Here is a 25,245-nt window from a genome sequence, read left to right as displayed (position 1 = left end):
GCCTAGCATGGGATCTATCCTAGAGAAAGTTCCATGCACTGATGAGAAGAATGTGTATTCTGCAACTGTGTGGTGAAAAATTCTGTACATATTAGTTATTTCCATTTGTTCCATAGTATCAGCTAGCTCTGTTGTTTCTTTGTTGATTTTCTGTCTAGTTGATCAGTCCATTGATGAAAGTGGGGTATTGAAGTCTCCCATTACTATTTTATGAGAGGTATGTCAACCTATAGATCCATTAAAATTTCTTTAAAATAGCCAGGCACCCTGTAATTGGGTATGTATACATTTATTATAGTCATATATTCCTGTGAATTGATCTTTTAATCATATATAGTGCCCTTCTTCATCTATTTTAACAGTTTTCATGTTAAAGTTGAATTTGTCTGATATTAGGACGGCAACATCTGCCCTTTTTTGGTTTCTCTTAGCATGGAATATGTTTTTCCATTCTTTCACTGTCAGTCTGCATGTATCTTTGTTGGTGATGTGTGTTTGTTGTAGGCAGCAAAGAGATGGGTTTTGTTTTTTAATCCATTTAGCCAGTCTTTGTCTTTTAACTGCAGAGTTGAGGCCATTTATATTCAAGGTGATTATTGATAAGTAACAACTTGGCCCTATAATTTTTCCATAAGTATCCCTATTGTTTACTTGGGATTTCTTTTGAACTTTTACTGGGGGTTTTCTGCCTTCACATTCTTTCATAATGATGACTGTCTTTCTGTGTTTCTGTGTGTAACACATCTGTAAGCATCTTTTTTTTTAAGTGCACTTTTTTTAAAAGAAGATTCATTTATTTATTTGAAACTCAGAGTCACACAGAGAGAGAAGGAGAGGCAGAGAGAGAGAGAGAGAGAGAGAGAGAGAGAGAAGTCTTCCATCCACTGGTTCACTTCCCAATTGGCTGCAACAGCCAGAGCTGAGCTGATCCGAAGTCAGGAACCAGGAGCTTCTTCCAGGTCTCCCACGTAGGTTCAGGGGCCCAAGGACTTAGGCCATCTTCTACTGCTTTCCCAGGCCACAGCAGAGTGCTGGATCAAAAGTGGAGCAGCCAGGTCTCAAACTGGCACCCATATGGAATGCTGGCACTGCAGGTGGCGGCTTTACCAGCTATGCCACAGTGCTGTCCCCTGTAAGCATCTTTTGTAAGACTGGAGAATGGTGACAAATTCTTTCAATTTTCTTTATTTCACCTTCATTCATAAATTGGAATTTTGCGAGGGGCAATATTCTGGGATGACAATTTTTTCCTTTTTGGACTTGGAGTATGTTTCTCCACTCCCTTCTATTCTACAGGGTTTCTGATGAGAAGTCAGTAGTGAATCTAATTGGAGATCCTCTGAAAGTAATTTGGTGTTTCATGCACATTTTAGAATCTTTTCTTTATGTTTTACTGTGGGATGTTTGACTACAAAGTGTCATGGTGAAGATCTTTTCTGGTCATATCTGTTAGGAGTTCTACATACTTCCTGTACTTGGATGTTCCTTTCTTTCTCCAAATTTGGGAAGTTTTCTGTAATTATTTCACTAAATAAACCTTCTAATCTATTCTCTCTTTCCACACCTTCACGTACTCCTAAGATCCATATGCTGGATCCTTTGATAGGATCCCATAACTCTCCAACACTGTTTTTTAAGTTGTCTGTTTTCTGCTTGTTTTTTTTTTAATCTGACTGTAAAATTTTCAGATATTTGTCTTTAACTTGGATATTCTTTCTTCTGCCTCACCAAGTCTATTGTTAAGGCTTTCCACTGCACTTTTTGATTTATTGAATTCTTCATTTCTAATATTTCATTTTGATTTCTCTTTAAAATCTCAATCTCAATTTCCTGGGAAAAAATTTCATTCATGTCATATATGGTTTGCTTTAGTTCGTGCATTTGCTTCTGATTGCTTTTGAATAATTCTTTTTTGTTTTGAGTAATCCTTTGATTAATTTTTTGAATTCTGTTTCTGGCATTTCCTCAATCTTTTCATGTTCACATTCTAATACTGAGATGCTGTTGTGTGTGTTCCTTTTTTTTGGGGGGGGGGGGTCATTGTGTATTCCTTATTCTTGTTTCTTTAATTTCTTCATCTCTTTTTAGACATTTGTGGAGTTGATTTTTTGTTTTTCCTTGGTTGGCTTTTTATATTTGAGGTATGTCTCTGTGGCTTAGTGGAATGTCTGTACTTTCAGTGAATATCAGGAGGTGTGTGCTGGCTGTGACCAGGGAACTCTGATCAATGCTCCAGTGTCAAGCTAGTATCCAGAATAATACCCAAGTTGGGCATGTTATATCTCAATGCCCAGGTGTTAGCCCCCCATGTGTTTTGCACCACCGTATGAACTGCACACGTGATCTGCATAGTCCTCACTGTGTAGCATAGTTCTCAGTGCAGTGACCTGCTGTACACATCCAAGGAGCTCCAAACATGTGGAGCCATACCCCATGACTGCCCTGAGACCCACTACGGGCTGTGTCTTCTCATGCAACCAGCAAGTTCCTAAAGTCTCAGCACACCAGGCCCCACAGTCACTGGGTACAGAGGTTTCTCTCTGTCCTGCCAGCCTGTCCATTCAGCAGAGGGGCAGATGTTCCCTGAGATAGCTCTGCCTAGGCGTCTTGATCCTGGGAGGCTGCTGGCTTCTCACCATCTTATGTGGTTACCTAGCCACCTCCCAGCCAGACTCCAAGTCAGTGGGGACTGTGGATTGTTCCCTCCCATGGAATCTCTGGGTCACACGTGAACGCAAGAGCCACTGCCTGAATGTTGCTCTCTCCCTGCCGGGGCTGCCGAGAAGATGGTATCCTGGCTTAGCACGTTGCTGGGTGCATACACAGTCTTGCACAGCTCTCACTCAGACTCAAAATTGGGCAGCGGGCGCTGTCATGGGGAAGTTGTGATGAGATAAATGTGCCCCCTGTACTTCCGCTGAGTCCACTGGGGGCAACCATTAGCCCCTCCAGGGCTCCAGTCCGGACTCCCACCACGCTCTCCTAAGGCTGTATCACCACGGGTTGCTGCCGTGTGGCCTCACCTCCTTCTCTGAGTCTCCTGCCTCCTGCAGTTGTGTTCGCGTTCGTGCTGCATGTCTGCACCCTCCACACAGGTCCGTTGTGTTCTTCTTCCTCTTGTAGGACTTCCAGTCTGGTTTTCTCTCCAATTATCCCCTGAGAGTGCCTATAAAAAACATTTTAACATCTGTTTTGGCAAGGTATAATTGATGCAGTACAATGGAAAAATTTTGATTTTACATCTTAATAAATTTTTACAAATGCATATGCCACTTGTCACCACCACCCAAGGTACAGAACGTTTTCTTCCCCTTAGAAAATTCCCTCATGTTCTTTCCCAGCCAGTGGCCCCGTGGTTATTTCTATCATCATCGATTAGTTTTGGTTGATACTGAATTGTATAAAAATGTATACACTCCTTTGTGTCTCTGAGAATCATCCATGTATTTGTGTACATGGGTCATTTGTTCTTACTGCTGTGTGTGGTTCATTGCATGACTGTACCATTCTTTGGATGGACATTGGACTATTTCCAATTTTTGGCTATTAGAAATAAAACCACTAACTGTTCTTGAGCAATGTGGCTTAAGTTCTCTTGGTATATGCACAAGAGTAAAATTGCTGGGTTATAGGATAGTTGAACGGTTAACTTGATTAGAAACTGCAAAACATCGTTCCAAAGTGATTTTCATAATTTTTCACTCCCATCAGCATATTGTGTGAAACCCAGTTGCTCCACATCCTCATCAGCTCTCCATGTTGTCAGTCTTCAAACTTCAATCATTTTGGTGGTATGAAGTGGCCTCTTTTTATTTTCCCTGATGAACAATGATGTTGAGAGTCTTTTAAAAACATCCATTTTTACTGTCTAGTCTTACATTCTATTTTGTGAAGTGACTGATCCAGTCTTTTGCTCCTTTTAATTGATTGTCTTTTCCTTATCAATTTGTAGGAGTTTTTTTTTTTAATTTTTATTTGACAGAGTTATAGACAGTGAGAAAGAGAGACAGAGAGAAAGGTCTTCCTTCAGTTGGTTCACCCCACAAATGGCCGCTACGGCTGGCACTACACCGATCCGAAGTCAGAAGCCAGGTGCTTCTTCCTGGTCTCCCATGCAAGTGCAGGGCCCAAGCACCTGGGCCATCCTCCATTGCCCTACCGGGCCAGAGCAGAGAGCTGGACTGGAAAAGGAGCAACCAGGACTAGAATCCGGTGCCCATATGGGATGCCGGTGCTGCGGGCGGAGGATTAGCCAAGTGAGCCACAGCACCAGCCCCAACTTGTAGGAGTTTTAAAAATATATATTATGTTTGGATGTGGGTTTTTGTTAGATATATATTATAATATTTTATCCCAGTCTTATTTATTTATTTATTTGAGAGGCAGAGTTCACACACAGAAATAGGGAGACACAGAGTGAGAGGTCTTCCATCTGCTGGTTCACTCCCCAAATGGTCGCAAAGCCAGAGCTGCGCCGATCTGAAACCAGGAGCCAGGAGATTCTTCCAGGTCTCCTATGTAGGAGCCGGGGTCCAAGCACTTGGCTATCTTTCCCAGACCATAAGCAGAGAGCTGGATCAGAAGAGGAGCAGCCAAGACACTAACCGGTGTGCATGTAGGATTCTGGCACCATAGGCAGGGGCCTAGCCAGCCTACTATGCCATTGCATTGGCCCCAGATTTTTAGATTTTTTTTTTGTAAATGATGTTTTTTAAAAAAATGTTTTCTAATTATTATTGCTAATGTTCAGAGATACTCTTAATTTTTATCTCATATCCAACAACATTCATAAAATTCATGTTCTTTCTTGTCATTTGCTTATATAATTCTTTGGTACTTCTATGCATATAATCATATCAATTAAAGAGAGTTATTTCTTCCTTTCCAGTGTTCAGAACTTTTATTTATTTCTTTTGCCTTATTTCACTGGCTAAGACCACAAGTACAAACAGAAGTAAAATAAGAACAGTGATATTTACATTGTTTGCTGTTAGCTATAGAACTGTTAAATGAGCCATTCTTTATCAGACTGGGGGAAGTTCTAACATGTTCAAAGGAATTTTTTAAATGAAAAATTGTTCAATTTTATGAAATCATTTTGTGTGTCTCATAACATTTCCTTTTTTTATTCTTTTATATTTATTTGAGAGGCATAGTTATTGACAGAGGGACAGACAGAGACAAGGGCAGAGAGAGAGGTCTTCTATCCTTTGGTTCACTCCCCAAATGACCACAATGGCTAGAACTGAGCTGGTCCAAAGCAGGAGCCAGGAGCTTCTTCTAGGTCTTCCATGCTGGTGGAGGGGCTCAGTCCAAAACCAGGAGCCAGGAACTTCTTCTGGGTCTCTCACGTGGGTGCAAGGGCCCAAGGACTCGGGCCATCTTCTACTTCTTTCCCAGCCATAGCAGAGAGCTGGATTGGAAGTGGAGCAGCTGGGTCTCGAATTGGTGCCCATATGGGATGCCAGTGCTTCAAGCCAGGGCGTTAACCTGCTGCACCACAGCACAGGCCCCAATGCATATATGTTAATAAAGAATATTGGTCTATAATTTTTCCTTCTTTTAATGGTCTTCTCATATTTTGGTAACAGAGTTATATGAGCTGAGTAGAATGAGTAGAAATGTGTTCCTTCTTCCTCTATTTTCTGTAAGAATTTGTGTAGAACTAGTATTATTTCTTTCTTACATGTTTAGCAGAATTTTTATTTCTTTGTTTTGGCCTGCATTTTATTGAAGATTGCTAATTAGAGGTATCATCTGGCATGTCTCTCTTCTTCAATTATTTTTAAGTTCTTTCTTCTCAGTTTCTATTGCTCTGTCTTATTGTTCACTAATCCATTCCGTTATCCTTCTGGTCTACGCTGAAGCCTATCCAATGAATGTCAGATTATCTTTTAAAAATATTATTCATTTATTTACTTGAGAGGGAGAGCAAGAAGGAAAGGGGAAGAGGGAGAGAGGGAGGGGGGGAGAGCGAATGCGCGCCAGGCTCACATCCGCTGGTTGACCACCTATATGCCTGCAACGCTTGACTGAAGCTGGGTGTCAGCAGCTCAATTCAGGCCTCTCATGTGGGCTGCCGGAACATCTGTGCTGCCTCTCAGCGTCTACACTAGATGGAAGCTGGAGTCAAGAGTTGGAGCTGGATATCAAACTCACTTTGATATGGGATTCAACAGTCTTAATTTGTGTCTTCACCACTAGCCCAAATACCTGCCTCAATGACTATTTAAAAATATATTCTAAATATTAATTTATTTTTATTAAAAAATCTGTTTTATTCTACAAATAGAAATTGTATTGCTTTATGAATTGCAACACATGTTTTGAAATATGTATATATTATAGAATGCCTAAATTAATTAACATATTATGTATATTTTTTTAAAGATTCTATTTATTTATTTGACAGGTAGAGTTACAGACAGTGAGAGAGAGACAGAGAGAAAGGTCCTCCTTCTGTTGGTTCACTCCCCAAATGGCCGCAACGGCCAGAGCTATACCGATCCGAAGACAGGAGCCAGGTGCTTCTTCCTAGTCTCCCATGTGGGTGAAGGGGCCCAAGCACTTGGGATATCTTCCACTGCCTTCCCAGGCCACAGCAGAGAGCTGGACTGGAAGAGGAGCAACTGGGACTAGAACCAGCACCCATATGGGATGCTGGCACCTGCAGGTGGAGGATTAACCTAGTGCGCCACAGCACCGGCCCCCATATGTGTATATGTTTAAAGATTTATTTACTGGTGCCACTGTTGAGGCATGATGGGTAAAGTTGTTGCCTGTGAAGCTGGCATTCCATATGGTTGCAGTTCAGGTCTCAGCTGCTCCACTTCCCATTCAGCTCCCTACTAATGTACCTGGGAAAGCAGCAGAGGATGGCCCAAGGACTCCCCACATGGGAAACCTAGAGGATGCTCCTGGCTCCTAGCTTGAGCCTGGCCCACCTGGGCATTGTAGCCACTGGTGGAATAAACCAGCGGATGGAAGATTCATATTTTCTCTCTCTCTCTGTCTCTCTGTCTCTTCCTCTCTCTATAAGTCTGCCTTTCAAAGAAATAAAATAAATCAGATTAATTTATTTCTCTCTTTTTGCAACTCTGCATTTCAAAGAAATACAATAAATCACATTTCGCAGGGAGTTGGATCTGAAGTGGAGCAGTCAGGACACAAAATGGTGCCATGTAGGATGCCAACGTTGCTGGTGGTGGCTTTACCCACTGACCCACAATTCCAGCCCCAACATAGGTATTAATTTAAAATATTTGAAAGTGCCCATTTAGTTTAGTGTGTCCTGTTCTCTGCTGAATTTTTTTGACTTCATCCATTAGGTCTATTTTTTTACTGTAATTTGAAAATGTATTTCTGGTAGTGATTTTACAGTGATTTTTAGGTCACCTGTAGTTCACCTATTGATTATATGTTTCCTTTGAATGTTGACCACATTTTCCTTCTTTCTTCCATGAATCATAACTCCTTGATGTGTTTAAAAGTCACAGAGATGGGCCTGTGCTACAGCTCACTAGGCTAATCTTCCGCCTGCAGCGCCGGCACCCTGGGTTCTAGTTCCGGTTGGGGCGCCAGATTCTGTCCCGGTTGCCCCTCTTCCAGTCCAGCTCTCTGCTCTGGCCCGGGAAGGCAGTGGAGGATGGCCCAAGTGCTTGGGCCCTGCACCCCATGGGAGACCAGGAGGAAACACCTGGCTCCTGGCTTCAGATTGGCCAGTGCACCAGCCGTAGCAGCCATTTGGGGGGTGAACCAATGGAAGGAAGACCTTTCTCTCTGTCTCTCTCTAACTCTGAATGTCAAAAAAAAAAAAGTCACAGAGACAGAGTCAATACTGCTTTCTCCAGAAGGGACATAGCCTTTCCTCAGGCAGCCAGCATGCAGATGGGGAAGGTTTTTGCCCTGATCCAGTTAAAGAACTGAACAGGATAGGGGCTAATTTGCAGCTTTCAGTAGTTTCCTTTTATTTTTATTTTTATTTTATTTTATTTTTTTTATATTTGACAGGCAGAGTGGACAGTGAGAGAGAGAGACAGAGAGAAAGGTCCTCCTTTGCCGTTGGTTCACCCTCCAATGGCCGCCGCGGCTGAACTGCGGCCGGCGCACCGCGCTGATCCGATGGCAGGAGCCAGGTGCTTCTCCTGGTCTCCCATGGGGTGCAGGGCCCAAGCACTTGGGCCATCCTCCACTGCACTCCCTGGCCACAGCAGAGAGCTGGCCTGGAAGAGGGACAACCGGGACAGAATCCAGCGCCCCAACCGGGACTAGAACTCGGTGTGCTGGCGCTGGAAGGCGGAGGATTAGCCTAGTGAGCTGCGGCGCCGGCCTCAGTAGTTTCAAGTTGCATTTGTTTCCAGATTTCTCGAGGCTGAGATTTTACCTGTGTAGGTAATAGACCTTTTCTTCTAGGGGACTTCAGGGTCCCTATTTGCTTTCTAACCTTTTCCCAAGTTCCCTAGATAGCATTGCAAGACACTGAGCGAGAAAGTCCAGGGGGGAAAATAGCTGGCAGGAGGAACTGTCTCTGCACTTGGGATTTCTGAGATGCTACTCCATTATTCCACTTGGCTGTTGAAAATTCAGCTGCGTTCTCCTAACCCTGGGAGGTTATTTCTGCTTAAACTCAGCAGGTGCTCCCCAGAGGAAAGCAGTTCATGGCATCTGCTCACCCAGGAGGAGGCTGCCCTTCCCTGGAAGTCTTTAGATTCTTTGCATTCGTAGCTCCCCAATGTGTTAAAATATGGACTTTCAGTTTATCCATTTTTCCCCTAGGGTTCTGATGACAGCATTGATCTGTTACAACTTTCTATGTCCAAACCTGAAGAACTCTGAAATACAATTGTGAAAAAAAATTAGGAGGTAACATATGCATCATGGAATTATAGAACATATTATAATTTCCCACTGTGGTTCTGAAATAAGAGTAGAGCAATGTGGAGTTATGAAACAGAATAGAAAGTCAAGAAACAGACTAAGTTTAAACTTATGAAAAAGATGGTTTTCCCAAAAAACTTTATAGGATAATGTACTACTTAATATAAGGGAAGTAAAATACTATTTGTGAAAAAAATAATGTTAAAAACTTCCCCACTCAGTTTCAGAAAGATATTACATAGGAATTAACTTACAAAATAAAAAGTATAAAAGAAAAAATTTTAAAATACAAGAGAACAGATTCTGTTTTTGGCACTAGTAAAATATTTCTAAGTATAAAATTAAAGAAAAATTAACAAAGGAAAATAAAAATAGTATTCTTTACCCCCAAGATTATTATAAATAAATTTGAAATTCTCACTGCAAAATAGGTATATTTGCAAAGTAAATAATATTATAGGTTTTATTCTTTGTTTAAAGACTTATTTATTTATTTGAAAGGCAGTTACAGAGAGGCAGAGGTAGAAAGAGAGAGAGAGAGGGGTCTTCCATCCAATCTGAAGCCAGGAGCCAAGAGCTTCCTCCAGGTCTCCCACGTGGGTGCAGGGGCCCAAGGACTTGAGCCATCTTCCACTGCTTCCCCAGGCCATAGCAGAGAGCTGGATTGGAGGTAGAGCAGCCAGGGTCTCAATCTGGGGCCCATATGGGATGCCAGCACTGCAGGCGGTGGCTTTACCCACTATGCTATAGCGCTGGCCCCAGGTTTTATTCTTAATATATAAAAGGTTCTTATGAATCAATAAGAAGAAGTCAAATGGGAAAATTACCTTTACTGGTAAGTCACAAAGATATAGAAATGGAATACAAATATATACAAATGTTTACATCATTGATAATCAAAGATTCTTATCCTTCTTATACCATTTTTTGTTTGCTTTTCTCCTGAGGTGGGGGACAATCCCTAAATACACAGATAGGCTCTTCTATATTGTGAATGTGTAAGTCTAGAGCATCCTGCTTTGATATGCGTAAATAAATGGTTGCTGCAGTCAAATGAATGAGCATATGCAGTGTCTCACACAATTGCCTCCTTTTTGTGGTTAGAGCACTGAAAAATCTGCTTTCTTAGACAGTTACAATATACAATACAATATTATAACTATGCTGCACTTGCCTTGTATGGCATCCCTAGGCTTATTTATCCTACATAACTACAACATTGCACCCTGTGGCCTACACATAGCACCTCTAATTGCATTCAAAAACTACATGTTTGCTCCTCTCCCACAGTTTGTTTTTGATGTCACAATTTACCACTTTTATATTGTATTTTGAATATATTCTAGTATTAAGATGAAAAAACAAAAGTATTAAAAATAGCAATAGGTAGGGGAGAGGCTTTTGTTAAACAACTCGTGGGATGCTTGCATCCTATATTAGGGTGCTGTTTCCAGTCCCAGCCACTCTTCTTCCAACCCAGCTTCCTGCTAATGCACCCTAGGAAATAGTAGGTGGTGGCTCAAATGCTAGGGGCCCTGCCACCCACATGGGAGACCCTGATAGAGTTCTGTGCTTCTATCTCAGTCCTGGCACAGCTTTGGATGTTGTGGGCATTTGGGGAGTGAACCACAAGGTGGAAGCTCTCTGTCTCCTGTGGCTCTGCTCCTCAAAAATTAATAAACATAAAAAACATAGATACAATATTTTAACCTTCCTATTAGAGTTATGAATGATTTCTGCACTATAATTTTGTATTATTTTAAATTTAACTGTATATTTACCTTTATCAACATATTTTATTTATTATTTGTTCATTCAGTATTTTATTTATTTGAGAGGTAGAGTTACAGAGAGCAGGAGAAGCAGATAGAAGGGTCTTCGATCTGCTGGTTCACTCCCCAGATGGCCACAACCAGCAGAGCTGTGCTGATCCGAAGCTGGGAGCCAGGAGCTTCTTCCGGGTTTCCCACGTGGGTGCAGGGGCCCAAGCACTTGAGCCATCTTCTACTGCTTTTCCCAGGCCATTAGCAGGGAGCTAGATAGGAAGTGGAGCAACTGGGACTTGAACTGGTGCTCATATGGGATACTGGCGCCGTAGGCAGATGCTTAACCTACTACATCACAGTGCTGGCCCTGCTCTGGAAATTTTATGAATTCATATGATTTCATCTTTGTTCATCATCCTTTATTTTCTGCTTAAAGGACTCCTGTTAGAATTTCTTATTGTACACATCAATGGTAATGAACTCCCTCAGCGTTTGCTGGTTTGGGAAAGTCTTGTTTTTTTTTTCTTCATTTCTGAAGGACAGCTTTGTAAGATATCGTGTTCTTGGTTGTCAGTGATTATTATTATTATTTTTGCAGTAATTTAAATGCAAATCCCATTCTCTTCTGACATGCAAGGTTTCTGTTGAGAATCTACTGATAATCTATTGGCGATTGCCTTGTTTGTAACTTATTGCTTTTCTCTGGCTGCTTTCAAAATTTTCTCTTTGACTTTGACTCAAAAATTTCATTATAATTTGTCTTTCTGAAGATTTATTTGGGTTAAATCTGTTTAGAGATTTTTTTATTTTAAGGATCTAGATGCCTATAGCTTTGAATATTTTGAGTTTTTTAAGCCATTATTCCTTAAATAAGCTATTTTTACTTCCTCCTATTTTTCTTCTTAGAATCCCATCATGCATATATGAATTTGCTTAATGATTTCCCATAAACCCTGTAGGTTTTTCTCATTTTTTTTGTCCTCTGGATAATCTCAAAAGACCTCTCTTATAATCCACAGATCCTGTCTCCGGTTTGACCAGCTTGCTGTTGCAGCTATCTATCACATTTAAAATTTTATTTCTTGTATTTTCAGCTCCAGAACTGCTAGTTTGTTTTTAAATTTCTCTTTGTTGAATTTAAAGTTTTGTTCATGCGTCATTTTCCTGATGTCAGTGAGCTGTGTTCTCTTGTATCTCACTGAGCTTCCTTAAAGTACTTATTTTGAATTCCTTTTCAGTTAATTTGTTGTATTCCATTTGTTGGGGTCAGTTACTGGGGAATCACCATGCTCCGTTGATGCTGTCATGTCTCCTTGCTTAGTCATCTTTCTTGTGGCGTTGCACCGAGGCACGCATATTTGCTGGAGCAGTCACTTCTTCTAGACTTTACAGACTGGCTCCGGTGGGGAAGGAATGTAACTGGCAAGTGGGCGCAAGGGTGCTGCATGGCGGCATGTGACAGCTGTGGTTCCCAAGTGTTTGTACTGATGTAGTCTCTGTATAACTCCACCAGCCGAGGCCAGCATTGGGGAAGACTGCGGGGGGTTCAATGGCTAAGTCTGCAGATGTTTGCGGTAGTGGCAATGACTGTAGGGGCTGTTAAGGGCCCTCAGTAACAAAGGCTGTGGCTGCTCGTCTGTTTTCCTATTCCCTGCATGGCAGACTTCTACTCATAGGGATTCTCCTTGGTCCTTGGTTTAATGTGACCCACAGAAAGAATTGGTGATGCCAGGCCACACAGTGCAGGTGCCAGGTTTCTCGGCTTAGGCTCTCACTGAGTTACTGTGGCCCCTGAGTCTTGTGGCATGGGTGTGCTGCAGAGACTTGCACAGAACGTCCATGGAGCTGGGCTCTGGGGCTCCGGGGTGCACCCCAGCAGGAAGATGGGATATAACAGTCCCTCAGAGGGCAGGGTGCGACAGCAGCATGGCTGTAGGAATGAAGGGGTATTTTGGTGGTCAGACCTCAGGGGGCTGGGTCCAGTTTGGGGGGTTGTAGGGTGTTGCAGCAGCTGAGGGGCTGGAGGAGGGAAGGGTAGGGCACTGTGGCAGTGAGGACCCAGAAATAGTGGGGCACAGCAGTGACTCAGGTCCCAAGAGGCAGGGTAGAGCAGTGACTTAAGTCCATGCGGATCGAGTGGCTCTGCAACATCATGGGCCCAGGGGGGTAGGGTGGAGCAGCAACCCCGACCCAGTGATGGTAAAGAGCTGCATGGGGCCGGCACCGCGGCTCACTAGGCTAATCCTCCACCTTGCGACGCCGGCACACCGGGTTCTAGTCCTGGTCGGGGCGCCGGATTCTGTCCCAGTTTACCCTCTTCCAGGCCAGCTCTCTGCTGTGGCCAGGGAGTACAGTGGAGGATGGCCCAAGTGCTTGGGCCCTGCACCCCATGGGAGACCAGGATAAGTACCTGGCTCCTGCCATCGGATCAGCGTGGTGCGCCGGCTGCAGCACGCCGGCCGCGGCGGCCATTGGAGGGTGAACCAACGGCAAAGGAAGACCTTTCTCTCTGTCTCTCTCTCTCTCACACTGTCCACTCTGCCTGTCAAAAAAATTAAAAAAAAAAAAAAAAAAAAAAAAAAAAAAAAAAAGAGCTGCATGGGCCAGATGAAAGAGAGGTGGGTGAGTGGCAGTAGCAGTGAAGTCCCAGGGAGGAGGGAGGCTGTGGCTACTCAGGCAACCATAGGTGGGGCACAGCATGAGCTCCTCCATTGGGTGTGCAACGGCACAGACTGTGGGCGCAGCACGGATGGAAACTGCGGGTGTGCCCTGCGTGGAAGCCTGGAGTGGTCCCTGGTGGTGATGAAAGCTGCTGGGTCCTCCTGCTTATTTATTTCCCCTTGGGAGGAAACCCCTCCTCCTGGATGTTAGCAGATCCTGACCCAGGAATAGGTGGCGGAGGCAGGGTGTTTCCTACCCTTTTCTGTGCGGCCGTCCTTGGGTTTTCTGTTCCATGGGGTCTCTGCTGCTCCTTGGCCATCCTCCGGAGCTCCCCCTCGGCTCTGGCTGGCGTGGAGTTCTGTGTGTTTCTGTGGGGAGCTGCGCATTGCCACCTTCTTGCCTACCATCATGCTGATGTTCCTCTAACCAGTTCTTAGATGATAATTTTTAAATGAATTAAAAGTGATTCAAGGAGTGCGTTCCCTCATAGTGAACTGCAGCTATTTCAGAAATCTGCTTTTACTGTCATCCATCTACGTCAGTGGCTGACTTCCTCTGCCCATTCTGCAGTGGTGATTTCTGTGTTTCTTTGTGTACGTTGATTTTTCAGGACATTGACCTTGAACGGGTCCCCTGTAGCACTGAATTCCGTAGAGCTGGCATGAGGTTGGCCTTAGGTGTGCAGCCCCGTCATGTCTGGCCTGGTCGTTTCTCTAGTGTCCTTGCTTTAGCTCATGCGCGACCCTCCTGTGGACCCTTCTGAAAAAAAAATCTGTCATTTACATAACCTCCTGAGTTCCACTGTCGCCGGTGTCCACCACGATGGCGTGGATGACATTGCCAAGAGATGTCCCCCCTAGTCCTCACACCTGGGGGTGACCCCGTGATTCCTACAGCCCTCACCAAAACCACAGCTTTGCTGCATTGTGGGCGGAAAGGCGGGCTTGCACTGCCCCTTCTCTAAGTCCCGTGCTGTCCCCTGGGTAGCACTGTGTTCCTTTACTTCCTCGGGGAAACAGCTTCAGCCCCTTGTTCCTGAAATCCCGGCAACTCTAAGGCCAGGAATCAAGTCCAAGTTAGATCCAATCATCCCCACCAGGAAGCAGCCTACCAAGCAGTGTCTCCGCGTGCTATATCTTTGTCCACACACAACGTAGACAAGTGAACATCCAAGCTGTCTGCTCCACTCCTTCTCTGTCCTGAACAGATAGGAACAAATCCCCTTCAGGGTCACCTGATTCCCACACAGGGTCACCTGCAGCATCTAATGACAGGTTCATAGGCTGAGTCAGGAATGAGTGGTGCTCCATTCAGGCAAGGGGAACCCTGCTTCGCCGCTGCCTCTGCTATTAATACTTGACCTCTGGCTGGCGCCACAGCTCACTAGGCTAATCCTCCGCCTGTGGCGCCGGCACACCGGGTTCTAGTCCCGGTTGCCCCTCTTCCAGACCAGCTCTCTGCTCTGGCCCGGGAAGGCAGTGGAGGATGGCCCAAGTCCTTGGGCCCTGCACCCACATGGGAGACTAGGAGGAAGCACCTAGCTCCTGGCTTCAGATCAGCGCGGCGCTCCGGCCATAGTGACCACTTTGGGGGTGAACCAACAGAAAAAGGAAGACCTTTCTCTCTGTCTCTCACTGTCTAACTCTGCCTGTCAAAAAGATAAAAAATAAATAAATAAAAATACTTGACCTCGGATAAGTCAGTTTACCTGCAGCCCTCATGTCCTTCTTCCCGTAAGCCAGTGTATGGACCTGCATTCCAGGCCCATGGTGGCACACGGCTGATTGGCTAGCGAGAAATAAGTGACAGAGAAGCCCAAAACAGGCACAGGGGAACATCTTCAGGCTCCACACCAACAAATCAAGGAAAGAGGTAGAATCTCCGTAAGAGAGCTGACCTCCGGAGCGCTCGTCCCTCAGGGAATATTAATTTTACCTTTACTGCTGCAGTGATGGCCAGCAGGCTGGGAACTGCGGCTGGGTTATTTATTCCACGTGACAGTCTCTCCACCCCCTTCCCCTCTGTCAGCTCCTTACCCATGACCTCTCCACACTCTCCAGGTTTTTTTAAACAAACCTCCTCCAGCAATCAGAATTCGGTGAGCAGGCACCGAAAACCTGAGCTCCCTTTGTTTCCCATCGTCTCCAAAAGATTCCAACACTTCCTAGACAATCTATGCAAATCAAAAGCACCTGCGGCCCTTAAAACACATATGAAATGATTTCAGCGAGCCACAGAAGGAAACCAAAGCTCTGTAGGTGCAGCCGCCTGTGTGGTGGGAGGAAAAACGAATTCTTGAAAAAACCTCGTTGCTTACGGCTTGTGCTAACAGACAGATCGCTCAATGGGAAGTGGGAGATCACAAACCTTCCGCTTATGGAACTCATTGATAATAGGGTTTTAATACCCCAAGAGAAAAAAAAAATAAAACCTCCTCCCCGCTTGGTGAGCTACTCAAATGCTGGCTTGCTGGAATACCGTGCTGAACGGCAAGGTAGTAATTACTCCAAGGGGCTGCAGGGAAAGGAGAGTACATTCCAGACACCTAATCATTCACAATTGTGTTTAATGAGGTAGTAATTTACAGCTTTGGGGGTGGGAGTACGGAAAGGTCCCTGCCAGGAACAGGGCCGGCTCTTTAAAATCCTGGAGTTTAATGAAGGCACAGGAGGGTGGATTCATACAGCTGAACTTGTGTAATTCCATCTGCTCAGTGCTTGGACAAGAAGTAAATGACAGGGCACTTGGGACCTACATCTGGAAACAACATGTTTCAAAGGATTTTATAAATCCTGCAGTAAAAGAAGAAAGAAAGAAAAAAAAAAACCCAGAGGTGGAAAGGCATAATTATGGGGGGGATGGGAGGCACAACAAAGGGCCGATACAGGTTCTGTCCAGTTTGAAGAAATAACATTTTCCAATGTCAAGGCTGCTCATGGATGGTAACTGAGAAAGCGTGCTTATCAGGCCTGATACGAAAACAGAAAGTACGGATGCTGCCTTCCTGGCTGGCATTTGGGTGAAGGCGACAAGTTCACTGTCCCCCGAGTTCACCTACACGGCCCTTTCCAGTCTTTCAGGGATGTTGCTGCCACCTTCTTTATTGTCATTCTCACTTTGTTTGTAACAGAAGGGGTGCACTATTTTAAAAAATATATTGATTAAGTGAAAGAGATCTTTCATTTACTGGTTCACTCTCCAAGTGCCTGCAACAGCCTGAGCTGAGACAGCAGTTCCATCTCGTTCTTCTCCTGGGTGGCAGGGACCCAAGCACCCAAGCCATCATCTGCCGCCTCCCATGGCACACACTGGCACGCAACTGGATTGGAATCAGTGGTGAGGCTCAATCCTGGGCCTTCGGATCTGGGATGTGGGCATCCCAGGGGATGGCTTAACTCCCCACACTTAACCCCACACTCCTACTCCTCACTGTTGCTTTTTTTTTTTTTTTTTTTTTTTTTTTTTTTTTTTTTTTGACAGGCAGAGTGGACAGTGAGAGAGAGAGAGAGACAGAGAGAAAGGTCTTCCTTTGCCGTTGGTTCACCCTCCAATGGCTGCCGTGGCCAGGCGCACCACGCTGACCCGAAGGCAGGAGCCAGGTGCTTCCTCCTGGTCTCCCATGGGGTGCAGGGCCCAAGGACTTGGGCCATCCTCCACTGCACTCCCTGGCCACAGCAGAGAGCTGGCCTGGAAGAGGGGCAACCGGGACAGAATCTGGCGCCCCGACCAGGACTAGAACCCGGTGTGCCGGCGCCGCAAAGCGGAGGATTAGCCTAGTGAGCCGCGGCGCCGGCCACTGTTGCTTTTTAAATACAGCCTAGAACATGTCTTAAAAACATAGAAAAGGCTCAACACAATTATGGTACTACAGCGGCCAACTAGCCTTCCTTTATGGTATGCCGGTGATTGACATCTATCTAAACTGTGATTTATTTCTTCTCACTTGGCCTGGGTGGTCCTCATTTCATTTTATGTCACCCCAAATTTCAACTGAGGATAAGCCTTGTACTCCCCCATCTTCACATCTTCAAAGACATTCTTCTGTTTGTAACTCAGTTACCTTGCTTTTTCCTTCTTTAGTTCTGAAAGTTACAAAGACGTTAAAGCAAATGGAATGAGAGGGGCCTTCATGTTTCTTGTCTTTGAAGAGCATGGATCCACCTTAAGATGAAGCTCCTCAGTTATTTTATAATACTTGAAAGAAAATACTATGTGGCTATGTTCCAGGCAGGGCAGTGGTGGTAGCAAGAGAAAACAGACTAATCGATTGCTATTGTTTATATGATCACAATCATAATCATTTGTTCACAGTGCTTGGACCTTTACTGTACCTAACTTAATTCTTTCAGCAAGCCAGTGAAACTTGTTATACTTTATCTCTCTTTTTTTTTTTTTTCAGATGAGAAAATTGATAATGCTCATAGACCGATTGGGAGTACCAGGGTTCAAGTTCTAGCTTGGCTTCCAAATTCGAGCTTCCTGCTAATGTGGACCCTGAGAGGTAGTGGTGATGGCTCAAGTAGTTGAGTCACTGCCACCCATAGGGGAGACCTAGGCTGAATTCTTGGTCCTGGCTTCAGCCTAGCCCAGCGCTGGATGGTATGGGCTTTTGGGGGAATAGAACAATGAATGGAAGTTCTCTCTCTTTTGATCTATTTCTTTCTCTCTCTCTCAAAAAAATCTAATATGTTTAGAGCCTTTGGTCTTAATTATTATTTTGTTTTTTGAAAGGTAAAGAGAGAAAGAGAGCAAGTGAACTGGTCTACTCTTCAAATGCACACAGTTGTAGCACAGACTATAGTTTTAACTCCTGTAATAGATTTTTTTTGTTGTTTTTAAGTTTCATATGTTTGGATCTCATGTTGTGGGGACTTTAAAATTTTCATCAAGAGGCAGATTGATGATCCTAATGACATTTGGAAGACACTTCCATCTCCTTTTTACAAGCGAAAAATAAAAAACTTTAAAGCATTTCATATGCCATTTGGATTACTGAGTACAGAAAAGCGTAAGTATTTTTTTCCACGTGTAACATTTTTTACTTCACAGGTCTTAGAATCTGGCTCCAAAAAAGATGGGGAAATTTAATTTTAAATGCTTTATGTTCCCTTTTCAAGAGAATGAGCTGTTTTCTGTGTCTTAATTTTGAGCACATTCTTTCGCTGATTAAAAATTATAAACAAGTTTTTCAGTTTCTCAAGACCTACAGTCTACTTTTTTGAGCCTTTGGAAAACCTCCACACTAGAATAATAATTATTCTTTGGAAAGCTCTGTATATCTATTGGCAATAAAAAACATGTGACAAGGTAGTTAGTTATGGTTTCAATCCACATGAACTGGGCGGGACTTTCAAGTTCAATGAATCTTCATGTGTGTGACAAAAACAAGCTCAAAAATACTGTGCATAGTGCCAGCAGTGAAATCTGAGACCACAAGTGCAAATGAGGTTGAAAAAACTTGCAAAAGTTAGTAATAAGCTCTTACTTAGCTTTCTTTTTGTCTGCAGAGCTAACAGCCTGATTAATGAAATTTCCGTAGGTACTTCTGGTTTATTTCCTGTTTTGAGGATATTACACAACTAATCTTAGGAAAACCGATGTCTTCTTCGGAAAAGCTGTATTTTGTTGCTCACCAAACTGTAATTTCTTTAGACCACAGAACTGATAAAGTGAGCAATCCACCATTGACTGCCCCGTGAATATTAACTTGTGTCGATGGTGGACAGCAGATGCCAACATGGTGATATACATTACCTTTCAAATGCCTTTGCTATGACAGCTGTGATATCTATTAGCTCTCTAACACCTTTGGCATGAATTGAACTCATAAAAATGAAGACCATTTATTGATTATCTCTTTGATCCTTTGGAGAATCACAATAGTCTTCTATTTATCCAGAATGATTGGGGATTGAACTCTTGCATTAAGTAGATATGAGTGTTACTTCTTCAATGCCAGTTTTAAAATGTTGCAACCAGCTTCTATGGGTATCTTTATAAAATACAAGTTATCTGTCCACCTTAAAAGAAGATCCTGAGTATAACTTTATCTCACCTGAATAACCTTAGATTATTGTTCTAAATAATTACCTTGTACCAGCCTGCATTCTGCTGTGTTTCTGGAGAATCACTATGGCAGTGGGAAGGGCTCTGATAAGGCTGAATGAAAGTAGCCCAGGCCAAAGCTTTTGGAAATTATGTGCATGCTCCTTTAACCCCATTCTCATAGTTGACTGCTTTTGTTTATTTAGTTATTTTTAAAGATATTTTTTATTTGAAAGGCAGAGTGACAGAAAGCAAGAGACACACACGCAGAGAAAGAGAGAGGGAAGTCATCTTCCACCTGCTTGTTCACTCCCCAAATGGCCATAATGACTGCAGTTGGGCCAGGCCAAAGCCAGGAGCCTGGAACTCCATCCAGGTTTCCCACATGGCTGGAAGGGGCACATGTTCTTGGGCCATCTGCTGCTGCCTTCCCAGACACATTAGCAGGGAGCTGGATTGGCAATGTAGCAGCTGGGTCTTGAACTGGTGCTCACTTGGGATGCTGGTGAGGCAGGTGGTGGCTTGACTTGCTGTACCACAATGCTGGTCCCCAGTTGCTGTTTTTGAGTTTCTGTGGCTCATATGCCTAACCCTAACCTCATGACTCTGGAAGAACCTACAGGCTCCTCATGTGCAGGCTTGGGCTTTGTGACACCTGCTTTTGCCATTTAGAGGTTGTGGTTGTTCTGTTGTTCATTCTGGATTATGTAGTAGATGTCTGAGACTACCCGATGACTCACCTCTGAGTAAGCAGGCAACTTTTCTAATGTTACACTTATTTTGCAAAATATTAAATCATTTCACAGCTTTCTAACCCAAATCTTCCTTCTGTTGTAGACTCTGCTTTACTAATGATTCTTCCATCTATTCCAATCACTCTTAGCAGAAACTTAGGTTGTAAAACGGAGCTTTGGGGCACATGGTTTTAAAGCCAGGTACATCTGGGTTTGAATCTCTTCTCCACTTGATAATTGCATGTCTTAGGGCTCTCACACTTTCATTGAACAAGTATTTATTGAGTACCTGTTATGTGTCAGGCAATGTTCTGGGTCATGGGGATAGAGTTTTGGAGTGTACTGTCCAGCTGAGATGAACTCAATAAATGAACAAGTGAACTTGCATGATGCCCAGTGGCAGTAGTGAAGGGGTGTGTGGGACACAGTGTGAGTGGTTGAGAAAGTTGGAGTTGTTTATGAAGGCTGCTTCCTCAGAGCGGTTGGGAGGAAATGCTGATATGGATGCATTTATGAGAAGATGGGAAGAGTGGAACTGGAGACTGCATGTGGAAACAACTTTATGAAGGTTTTGCACTAAGGAAAGGCAAGGATGTGTTAGAGTGGCTGGGAGAGGATATGAGGTCAAGTGAGGATTTTATTTTAATATCTTCTAGTGTTTTAGTAAGCTGCTGTGAATGACTTAGTAGAGAGACAGAAGTTGAAGAGGTAGAGGAGGGAGGAACAACTGTTGAAGCAACAGTGATGTTGACTTGGCAATGGGTAGGGATCATGGTCAGCTTAGAGGCCATCAGTTCATCCACAACTGAAGAAGGGAAGGCAGAGGACAAGGGCACACACACCAAAATGTCACAAAATGTCAGCGCCTTCTTGATCACTTCTGCTTTTCAGTGCAAAAGGAAGCAGGAGGATAGGCGTTTGGTCTAGGAGTTAAGACTCCATTTGGGATACCCACATCTTATATCCCAGTGCCTAGGTTTGAGTCCCGGCTCCACTCCCAATTCCAATTTCCTGTTAATGTGTTCTGGGAGGCAACAGTGATGGCTCAAGTAGTTTCAGGCCCTGCCAACCACACAGACCTGGGTGGAGTTCTTGGCTCTTGGGTTTGCATGGCCTAGCAGTCCTGGGCATTACAGGGATTTGGGAAGCCTTCTCTATGCCTGTTTTTTTTTTTTCTCTGCCTCTTAAACATAAATATAGAAAAAGAAATAAAAAGCTACTATTTTCCTCTTTAAAATAAAAAAGATACACAAGATTGATTATCTGATAGAGAATAGGGAGGTCACATGGGATGTTTCAGGATGGAGAAAAAGGAATACGCTGATCAATTTAGAGAGTATGTGAGTGAATGAGCTACAGGAATAGAAGAGGTTTTCAAAAAGTTTATGGAAAATATATGTTATGGACAAACTGTCCATGGACTTCAAAATTTTTCACCAAAATTAACTCTCTCTCTCTCTTTCTCTTTGTTTAAAGATTTGTTAATTTGGGGGCTGGCATTGTGGCATAGTGGGTAAAGTTACCACCTATAACCGCAACTTCCTATATGGGTGCAACACTGACATTCCGTAAGGGTGCAGGCTCGAGTCCCAGCTGCTCCACTTCCAATCCAGCTCCCTGCTAATGTGTGCCTAGGAAAGCAATGGAAGATGGCGAAAGTGCTTGGGCCTCTGTGCCCACATGAGTGACCAGAATGAAACTCCTGGCTCCTGGCTTCAAACCTGGCTCAGCCCTAGCTGTTGTGGCCATTTGGGGAATGAACCAGCAGCTGGATGATCTCTCTCTGTGTCTCTCCCTCTCTATAACTCTGCTTTTTTTTTTCTTTTTAAGGTTTATTTATTTGAAAGGTAGAATGACAGATATCTCTCTCTTTCTCTCTCTCTCTCTCTTCCATCTGCTACTTTAGTCCCCAAATGCCTGTGACAGCTGGGACTGAGCCAGGCCAAAGCCAGGAGCCAGGAATTCCATCCAAGTCTCCCACATGGATGACAGGGACCCCAATACTTGAGCCATCATGGGCTGCTTCCAGAATGCACATTAGCAGGAAGCTGGATCAGAAGTAGAGATGAGATGCAACCGCAGGCTTAACCCAGTATCCCACAGTGCCTGTCCCTGTAAAATTCTAACCATGATTTCAGGACTTTTTTGGAGTACCTTGGCTCTGGGAGGCCCATCTGAGATTAGTGATCCTCAACATAGAGCTAGATCAGTTCCTTCTTTTTATGTAACATTTTTCCTTTATTCTACTGCCTTAAAAAAATTGTAATACTAGCACTGCCTCGGAGGAGCACTGGAGATTTCTGTTGCAATTTCCCTCTCTTGTTTCCCATTCACAATTTCTTTTCCCTGTGCCTACAGTCCTAGGATATCACTTGGTAACTCTCCCTCTTGAATTTCTGGAACATTCTACACACACCTTTAATAGAGCGCTCTAAAACTGCAATCATTTCTTTATGTTCCTGCCTGCATCCTTACCTCCACTGGGCATGAATTTCTGCTTCCAGTTCCTGGAACAATAGCTTCAGGTTATGGACCCATGAGTGCTTACTAAATGGAAGAAGGAAAGAAAATAAAAGTCCCACTCAGAGTTATTTCTGGTATTCAAAGATTAAAAGTCAAATGACTCCTCACCTCATATCTCCAGACATTGATTAACAGTGATTTTTCTTTGGATTTATTTTGGAGATTCCATTTATTTACTAAATATTTGTTTTTTTTTCTTCTTGCATGTATAAATGATGAAGAATATTTCTTGGCACCACTTTAGCAAAATGAAGTGTTTTTTTTTTTAAATAAAAGGATTTATTTTCTAACAACTGTTTCCCTTCCAGATAATGGCCATTACATAAAACATTTCTAGGTCAACCAAGGCAACTGAAAAATTTTGATTTTGACCACAGCTGAGGCAATTTGCTGTGGCAATGGCTGGAGGCACACAGAGGTTTCCCAAAGCCAGTTGGGGGCTCTAATAGATTTCAGATGTGCTCTGAAAAACACTGAAGATAAATGTCCCAGAGGTAGGTGATTGGAGCACTCCTTAGCTGTTTCTAATAAAATTTTCTTTAAATTTCTAAGATACCTTTTTTCTATCGCAGCATATCATCATTCTAGCATGAATTAATGGGCCTGAATGAAAACTCTACTTGTTAATGATTTCCCATTGCTCCCCATTATGAAAGGAATATATGGTCTGAAGAAGACATATGGAAAAGTACGGACACCTATAAAGAACAAAACAAAGATAACCACTGGATCCTTCCGTACATATCTGTATGTGGTTGAGTTCATGTATTAATTGTTCGTGTATTAATTGTTATGTGATATCTTGAACTTTTGCTTCCATGATTATTCATTTCTCAAAGCATGAATTCAGTAGTCTTTTAATATTATATAGTAGTTTTTTTTCCCCAGTTTTCCGTGTTGTCTTGGGGATTCTTAGACACAAGTGTGTTGGGTCCAACACAGGGCTGGGGATAAGCAGGAATTGGGATGGGGGTCATTGAAATGATTGGCTCCAGGCTCCTCTTTCACTTTTCAAACAGAGCAGCTCCATATTTTATTCATTTCTATATTAGACATCTGCACAAATTTCTCCTTGAAGAAGGGTTCTCAATATATGAAAAACTTGAAATCCTTGGACCACTTCACATTTGTTGGTATTTAGTGTTTTCATAGACTGTTGGGAATAACTTCATATATATATACAGGTGTTCCCTGACTTGTGATGTAGTGATTTATGATTAAACAATGTCATGATGATGCACAAGGGATATGCACTCAGTAGAAACCCTATACTTTGGATTCCGAATTTTGATCTTTTCCAAAGCTGACAATCTGCCTCATCGTACTCTCTTGCAAAGTGGGGTGGCAGCAGCAGCAGCTCCCCAGCAGCCACCCGTTTACAGGGAGGACAACTGATGCTGTGTGGCCAGTGTTTTTTGAATGTCATGTTTTGGCATCTCAATATGTTTATCTAATACGCATTTATGTCTCTTGCTTCTGGTGTCGTAAATGCCTCTCGACTTACAATGGGCTCATTGGACTGTAACTCCATTATAAGTTGAGGGCATCTCTCTCACTTCTCAGGAAGGCATACATAGAGAATTAGTGTGGGTCAAGCATTAGATACCGTCACGTAGTGCTAGATAAATGTTGCCTAGAAAATGGTTGTGAACTTAAATTCCTAACAACATGGTGTGAAAGAGAGGTTCTGTCTCAGAACACACAAATTACCTTTTGTGGGTTATTATTTTTTATTTGCTGGTTGAAAAGTAGTAATGTGGCACCACCATTTTAATAAAGAATTATTTTATTATGGAGAAAATAAATTTTCTTGCACTGTTTATTAGTGATGTTTTCTTCCATGGGCTTTTTATTTGTTCATATTTCTTTGCTAACATATCTATTTGAGCATTAGTGTTTTTCCAGTGGATTTTAAGATTTCTAAGTGTGCTTTCTATGTTAAAGCTATTAATCCATTGTCCGATTTATGGCTGTTTTCTAGTTCATTAATGTTACTTAACATACTTTATGGAGTCTAATTTATCAATTATTTGCTTTATGACTCCTTTTATAGCTTTTACCCTTGGAAAATCTTGCACTTACCTAAACACTCACCCAAAATTTCTAATAGTCCAAATGCTTCATTTTTTTAAACTTTTATTTAATGAATATAAATTTCCAAAGTACAGCTTATGGAGTACAATGGCTTCCCCCCCCATACCTTCCCTCCCACCCGCAACCCTCCCCTTTCCCGCTCCCTCTCTCCTTCCATTCACATCAAGATTCATTTTCAATTCTCTTTAGCATATATTAAGATTTAAACAGTTTGCACCCACATAGAAACACAAAGTGAAAAATACTGTTTGAGCACTAGTTATAGCATTAAATCACACTGTACAGCACATTAAGGACAGAGATCCTACATGAGGAGTAAGTGCACAGTGACTCCTGTTGTTGACTTAACAAATTGACACTCTTGTTTATGGCATCAGTAATCACCCTAGGCTCTTGTCATGAGTTGCCAAGGCTATGGAAGCCTTTTGAGTTCACCGACTCTGATCATATTTAGGCAAGATCATAGTCAGAATGGAAGTTCTCTCCTCCCTTCAGAGAAAGGTACCTCCTTCTTTGATGACCTGTTCTTTCCACTGGGATCTCAC

The 25,245-nt window shown here is 43.1% G+C and overlaps 1 long non-coding RNA gene across 1 annotated transcript; it reads left to right on the top strand.

Annotated features, from left to right (window-relative positions):
• Nucleotides 1–18,144: 18,144 nt before the first annotated feature.
• On the top strand, nucleotides 18,145–24,426 carry LOC138847449 (uncharacterized). The gene is made up of 3 exons (XR_011385286.1): nucleotides 18,145–18,312; nucleotides 22,915–23,100; nucleotides 23,179–24,426. It is a non-coding gene; the product is annotated as an uncharacterized lncRNA (long non-coding RNA).
• Nucleotides 24,427–25,245: the final 819 nt, after the last annotated feature.

The sequence above is a fragment of the Oryctolagus cuniculus genome, chromosome 1, assembly GCF_964237555.1.
Source record: "Oryctolagus cuniculus chromosome 1, mOryCun1.1, whole genome shotgun sequence".
NCBI classification, from domain to species: Eukaryota; Metazoa; Chordata; class Mammalia; order Lagomorpha; family Leporidae; genus Oryctolagus; species Oryctolagus cuniculus.
The sequence above is the reverse complement of the archived record's forward strand: the minus strand, read 5'-3'. Positions and strand labels throughout refer to the sequence as shown.